The 7,218-nt window shown below is 36.1% G+C and overlaps 1 long non-coding RNA gene across 1 annotated transcript; it reads right to left on the reverse strand.

Moving 5' to 3' along the window:
- Nucleotides 1–1,314: 1,314 nt before the first annotated feature.
- LOC107815117 (uncharacterized) lies at nucleotides 1,315–5,568 on the reverse strand. Its single transcript, XR_012711552.1, has 3 exons — nucleotides 5,409–5,568; nucleotides 4,606–4,707; nucleotides 1,315–1,612 (listed from the first exon to the last, which is right to left on the reverse strand). It is a non-coding gene; the product is annotated as an uncharacterized LOC107815117 (long non-coding RNA).
- Between the last annotated feature and the right edge of the window lie 1,650 nt (nucleotides 5,569–7,218).

The raw sequence follows: 7,218 nt of genomic DNA on the forward strand, positions 1-7,218 counted from the left end.
ATTCCTAACCCAGTCAAAGATCTTTCATTTATCATCCAAAGTGTATGTATAACTAGCCTTAGGCTTCACCATCCTGTTATTTACTTCTTTTAGTTCTAGTTCTCTTCACCTGCAGTATTCCTGTAAATCCATCCTGGCTTTCAAGTTATCTTTTGTCTTGTTCTTGTCATCCATAACAGTATTAAACAGGTTATCAAAAAAATTCTTTTCAATATGCATGACATCCAAATTATGTCGAAGAAGATTATGCTTCCAATAAGGTAACTCCCATAATATGCTTTGTTTAGTCCAATTATACTAAATGCCATAACCAGGTATTCTAGCAGATGGAGACTCCGTTACCTTAGGTAGATCTTTAACCCTATCCCAAATTTCCTCACCTGACAAGGTTGGTGGTGGCTCATCATAATCTGTTTGATTCTTCATAAATGCACTAGTATTTCTCCTGAACTCATGATCCATTGGCAAAAACTGCCGGTGACAGTCAAACCATGTGTTTTTACCTCCATGCCTCAAAGTGAATGCTTTTGTATCTTTCATACAGTAGGGGCAAGATAACTTTCTCGTAGTCGACCATCCAGACAACATTTCATACACAGAAAAATCATTAATAGTCCATATCAAAGTAGCACACAATCTAAAGTTTTGCTTAGTTGATATGTCGTATGTTTCAACACCTTCATGCCACAATAATTTTAGATCATCAATCAACGGCTGCAAATATACATCAATTAAACCTTTTGGATTACTTGGACCCGGAACTATGCAAGTTAGGAACAAATATGGACTTGTCATACACATTTCAGGTAAAGATTATATGGCATAACAAAGACAGGCCAACATGAATATGGTGCAGCAGAGACAGAAAATGGAGTGAATCCATCTGCACAGAAACCCAACCTAATGTTTCTTGATTCATTAGCGAAGTCTGGAAACATCCTATCAAAATGCTTCCACGCTTCTCCATCTGAAGGATGATACAAAATACCAGACAACCTTCTATTTTCATGGGGCCATCTCATATGAGGAACAGAACTCATTAATGCATACATCCTCTTTAGTCTAGGTATAATTGGTAAGTAATGTATCTTCTTAATTGCAACTTTCTTACCTTTGGCATTTGTGACTTCCTTAAAATGATACAGTCCACAAAATTTGCACGCTTCTAGAGCCGCATCATCTATATAATATAACTGTCACGACCCATTTCCTTAATAGATCGTGATGGCACCCAACACCATTGTCAGGCAAGCCAACGCGGAAATATAATTAATTTCTCATTTTACTTTCACCAAAAATAAGTGCAGCAATTCCTTATGTTAAAGTTAAAACCAGAAATTAATAGTAATGTGCCAAAAGTAATCATACAACCCCAAAATGAAAGTCTGCTAATGTGTGTGCCAAGACCTGGTGTCACAAGTAGTGGGCAACTAGCAGAATGTACAAAAGAATAAAACTATCCTACTGTCCGAAATAGAATATATATCAAAAGTAAAGAAAGACTCCATCAGGCTGCTAGACGGCACAGGAAGGGGCAGCTCACCGTGGAAGTCTCGGACTATGAATCAGGGGCGCGCACCAGACTGATAGCCAGATGTACCTGCCTTAGATCCTATACAATTAAGTACAAAAGTGTAGTATGAGTACATAAAAAATATGTACCTCATAAGTATCCAGCCTAATCTCGAAGAAGTAGAGACGAGAGGTCGACTTGATACTTACTAAGGCCAAATAATATAATAAAGTGTTATTCTAAGCATGGGAGTCAGAAATAATCAACAGTTTGTAGCAAGAGGTAATAAGTCATGTTCTTAACAATTTTACAGTTAGCCATTTACATTTCAAATATTTAGCAGAACAAGTCATGGATAAGATTTCACGTAGATATCATGCGCACATTATGCCAAGGTCGACAGCCCGATCTAACAGAAAATAAACTGTGTACTGCCAGAGGGTCGAATGGAGCGAGCCATAGATGCATTTATTTCTACCTAGGCGATCGGCCCAATCCACAAATATCAATTAATACCAAGAAAAACACATGAAGGCACATTTATTTTCAAAAAAATTCATACAAGTGTCCAACAAGTGTATACATTTGCTTATATTCCTTTCCAAGTTTCTAGCATATCCTAAGTGATCACATTAGCAAGAAAATATAGAGACATTCACAAATATAGCATGATACGAGCCCTAGACTACCCGGACAATTAACATAATAGTAGCTACGCACGGACTCTCGTCACCTAGTGCGTACGTAGTCCCCGTATTTAGTAGCAAATTATTCAATTATTACACTCTTGGAGACCTACCTCGCTCCAAAGTGTATTTTCAATACCAAGAACGAGCCCAAACACTCAATTTGGAGCCGAACGATCCAAAACTAGTTAAATAAGGTAGGAACTAGTCAATATAAGCTCACAAGATCATATTCTAGCTATTTAAGCAATTTTCCAACCTTAAACACAGTTTCCTAAAATTCGACCCCAGGCCCACATGCCTGGATTCCAAAAATTTTCGAAGGAAGTTGTTCTCTATAACCTAAGGATCAATAATATATGATTTCTAATTCATTTCATAACAAATTTCGTGGTTAAATCTAAATTTTATCAAAACCCTAGGTCTTGCCCTAATCCCATAGTTTTCACAAATATTTGTGCATTAATCTACCCAAAACCCAAGTATTAAACTCACATTAAGTAGAATTAACTTACCTCACAATGCTATGTTGAAATCCCCTCTTTGAAAGCTCCCAAATCGCCCAAGTGTGGAGATAAAATGAAATAAATGGCCTAAGTCTTGTTTTTAAAAGTTGTGCTCAGGTCTCTGATGTCGCATTTGCGACATCAGGTTCGCAAATGCGAACTCACCATTGCCACAAAATCTTCGCAATTGCAAACTGCCTCCCTTCCTACTTTCATCGCAAAATGCGATCCTGGGGTCGCAAATGCGGACCCTGTAGGGTTCGCAATTGCAGTGAAATTGTCGCAAATGCGACGCTGCCCACTTGCTGCCTTTATTGCAATTGCGGTGGTTTCCTCGCAAATGCGAGGTCGCAATTGCAAACAAATTCCTCGCATTTGCGAGACCTGCAATTTCTCACAGAAACACCAGAAAACTGGGGTGCTTTTCACCCCAAACCCATGCCCAAAACTCACCCGAGCCCTCGGGGATCCACTCCGAACTCCCACACCAGTCCAACAACATTGTACAAACTAGCTCGAGCGATCAAATCGCCTTTTAAACCCTAAAAATATTGACCAAAGTCAAACTTAGGCTTTAAAGAAAATCTTAAGGAATCAAATGAGCATATTTCAACCCAATTCCTTCCAAATCCCGAACCAATTCTTCCCGCAGGTCGTAAGTTAGTTAAAGCAAGAGCTGGAAATTTTATTTAGGGGAACGGTATTCTAAAAAGCAAAACGACCAGTCAGGTCGTTACAATAACATACAACCATTTTCACAACAATCAATTTTTGTTGAGGAAAGTCCTAACTTGGAAACTAATTTCTTTGCTTTATAGTAATCATTGGGTAAGTTAATGCTAGGATTAATTTCACACATGAGCCAAATTATAGCATTCATGCCCGCTTGAGAAATATTTCAATATGATTTAATAGTTAGTAATCTAACTGCAACAGATAACTCAGAGTGCATTGAGTCTTTATAGAGTGGACGACTAGCCGATTCTAATGATTCATAGAAGCGCTTTGCCTCATCATTGGGAGGCTCAACAACATTTTGTTGGGATTGAAACCCTGAGTAAAAACCAAAAGCATCTGACACCATTTCATGTAATTGAGAATTCTCAACATTATTCTCCATTTGTGTACTTCTCTCACCACTAACTAGATTTTGAAAATAAAAATCACCAACACTACAATAGTTCTCTCCATGAACGGTCCACACATAATAATTTTCCCTAAACCCCTTGCTATAAAGATGAACTTTAACATTTCCGATTGCAATAACTTTGTACACTTGCATTTCACATAAGGACACCTAATTATTCCTTCGTTACGAAATTCAGGAAGCATTTTTGCATGAGCAATAAATCCTTTAACACCTTCAACAAATTCTTCCTTTAATCCACAACGATTAGGACGATTCCTATCGTACATCCATCTACGATGTTCACGTTCCATCTAGTAAACAAATACACACAAACAAATGAATAGACTTAGAACGATTTATTTGTTTCAAGTTAGTTTGCAATCAATCTTGAATAGTATACCTTAAAGAACTCACTTAGTTTAAAATTAATTATGAATAGTATACCTTAAAGAACTAACTTTTATTCGTCTTTTTATAAGTAAAGAAAAAACTATAGTTCTAGATCAAGTTACTATGAATGAAAAGTACTTTTTCATAAAAATGCTCCTATTAAGTTCTTGGAATCAGTTTAAAAAGTCAAACCAAGATTCTAACAGATTTGCTATCATCCATAAATAAATTTAAACTTGGAGGATAAATATAATATTTACAATAAAGGATTTTTTTATCAAGGTAAAAGCAATATAAATTTATGTAGTTGTTCTAGCAATTTAACAGCTTAACTTGTATTTAACAACTGAAACCAACTTAGAGATTAGCAAATGAAGTTACCTCAAGAATTATAACCTGATTTGAGAAGCTGAAAAATGGCTTCACCGTAGACTCCAGGACTTTGATTTTCAGTAGATCAAATGCACACCATAGGTTCAAACCCTACCACAGACAACAACCTTTATTTAAGTGGAGAAAGATAAAGAGACAGTCCCATTATCAGACATCTAAGCCCGAAAATACGGTAAAAAACAAGAGAATCCTCTGCTGTAATTTCACGAAGGTAAGGGCAAAACAAGCTCTACTTCTATTAGAATCAAGAAGTAATGCAAAATAAACCCCATCGGTAATACCATTACACCAACACATTCCTGTAATCTAACACGTTAACAACGCTCATTTACAAATTCTCATTAGAAAACACTAATGACTTATTTTGGCAGAATAAGGTAAATTCACTGTCCATATCATTCTCATATTGAGACAATGGCATGATACTAGTTGGAAATTGTCAGCAAGAAGTAAAGAGATTCTCCTAAAACTGAGAAGTTTCAATCAAAGATCTGATTTCCTCGTTCCAGTGGAGGGAACTCAAAAAGATCATCAATAATCCATCCACCAACTCAAAACTAATAACAAAAACTAAAGAAAAATTTCGAAAAACTTTAGTCCGTATTAAAAGAGCAACTGGAAAATAAAATCTAGCTACCAAAACATAAATTACATCAACTGGAAAAGATTACAAACATTTATTACTAGGCATGGAGGAACCCTAGATTTTTAGACATTTAAGGTAAAATCAGAAAAGGGAGAAAGATGGGGAGGGAGGGAGCGAGCGAGCAAGAGAGGGAGGGGGGTCTTACCGATTTTGCATGAGCTTAGTGAAAGCTCTGATTTCTGAAAATGGGGGAAAGTCGGTCTGCCAAGAGAATGGAGAGAAAGAAAAGAATGAGATTGAAAAAGAGAAGAAAAAAGGGTATACCTAATGTAATAGAAAATACTTTCCTATTGATCTACTGGAAAATTTGTGGGAATTGTCTTCTATAAATTCAATTTTTTTGGTGAAATAATTTTAAGCTTGCGGGTTTTTGGACCAAATACAACAGTTCGAAATTTTGAGCTTCCCAGTGCATCAATAGGAATATTAAAATTATGTTTTATTTTAGGTTCCCATCGTTTCACTAGGTAGATTTTAATAAATTTATTTTTAATGACATTCCCACTGATTAGGTGGGAAACAAATTACGTACTTTTTTGCGCCAACTAGTTTTCACCTATAGTCTGTGGGAACATTTTTAAGAAAAAGGTAAAAGAAAACTTTTTCATTTCCCACTGAATTTTTTTATATTTCAATGGGAACTGCCACTGATAATATATCTTTGGGATATTTCCCTGGAAATTTGCAATTTTCTAGTAGTATTATCTATATAAAATCTATCCTCTTTTATTCTCTTATTGCCTGAATTTTATGATTATCTTATCTATCATGTTGTGTGCACATATGTGACATGAGTTAGCTCGGCTAGACTTCTTTATGCTGTTTGACTGCTTGTGTCTTTTTAATAATGTCAAAAGGGGGAATATAAGTTGTAGATAAACTGATAAAATTTGAGAAGTATAATTTGAATCAAGGATCCGATTAAGGGGGAAGGCATAAAGTTAGGGGGAATTTGTGAGCTCATGTTACTTTATCTGGTTCTCCTTACTCTAAATACATGTTATCAATGTCTAAGTTTGTCATCATCAAAAATGGGAAAATTGATGGGTCTTCAATGTCTTTGCCTTATATTTTGATGATCTAACAAACTTACTGGCAAGGACCAGATAGGGAACCTAACACACTTGGGCTACATTTCAAGTTAACGGATTCCAGCTAAATGTGAACTGCTATAGCTTCAGGAGATAGAGAACCAAACAAGGACCTGATACCCTTGTAGTTCCCTCAGAGCAGTACGAAGTCAATTGGACACAGATGGAAATGACATGACTGCCTGCACTGTTTCTGCCTGCACTGCACTGTTTCCGGTGGCCACTTATTCTTTGACCAACTAAAGTGCTTACATCATTCAAGTGATGTCATCAAGGTGTATTAACAAGGAGTTTATATCAAAACATCACTTGAAAACTTGAGAATTCATTCAAGTCTTCGGTAGAACAATGAACTTAATTCTCAAGAGCTTGAAGAACAAAGTTAAAACGCTACTACGGACCAGTTCCTAAATTTAGTATTTTGTTGTCCTTAGTTGAGTTGTAACTTTGTGATTGTTCTTATTTTATCTCCTAAATTGCTTTGCTAGAAGCGTTGATTAGGAACCCTCTTGTAAAATCCATAAACTCTCTGAGTTTGTGTTGTGACTAGAGTTAGTTATAAGTTAAAATCTTTGTAACTAGAGAGTCACAAAGTGACTTGTGGTAAGAGTATCACAAGTTAGTTGAGTTAAAGTCTTTGTAATGGAGTCATTACAAAGTGGCTTGTAATAGGTGTTCACAAGTTAGTGAAGTTGAAAGCCTACAAGTGTAGGTCGTGGTTTTTGTCCCCTTGAGTTGGGATTTTTCCACGTAAAAATTCCGTGTCTTATTTACTTACTGATTTATTAGCATTCTCAGTAAAATCTCATAGAGGACCAAGTACTTTACTGTTTGGTGGGCTCATACGAACTAACAAAAATATTA

This window comes from Nicotiana tabacum, chromosome 7, assembly GCF_000715075.1.
Source record: "Nicotiana tabacum cultivar K326 chromosome 7, ASM71507v2, whole genome shotgun sequence".
Classification (NCBI taxonomy): Eukaryota; Viridiplantae; Streptophyta; class Magnoliopsida; order Solanales; family Solanaceae; genus Nicotiana; species Nicotiana tabacum.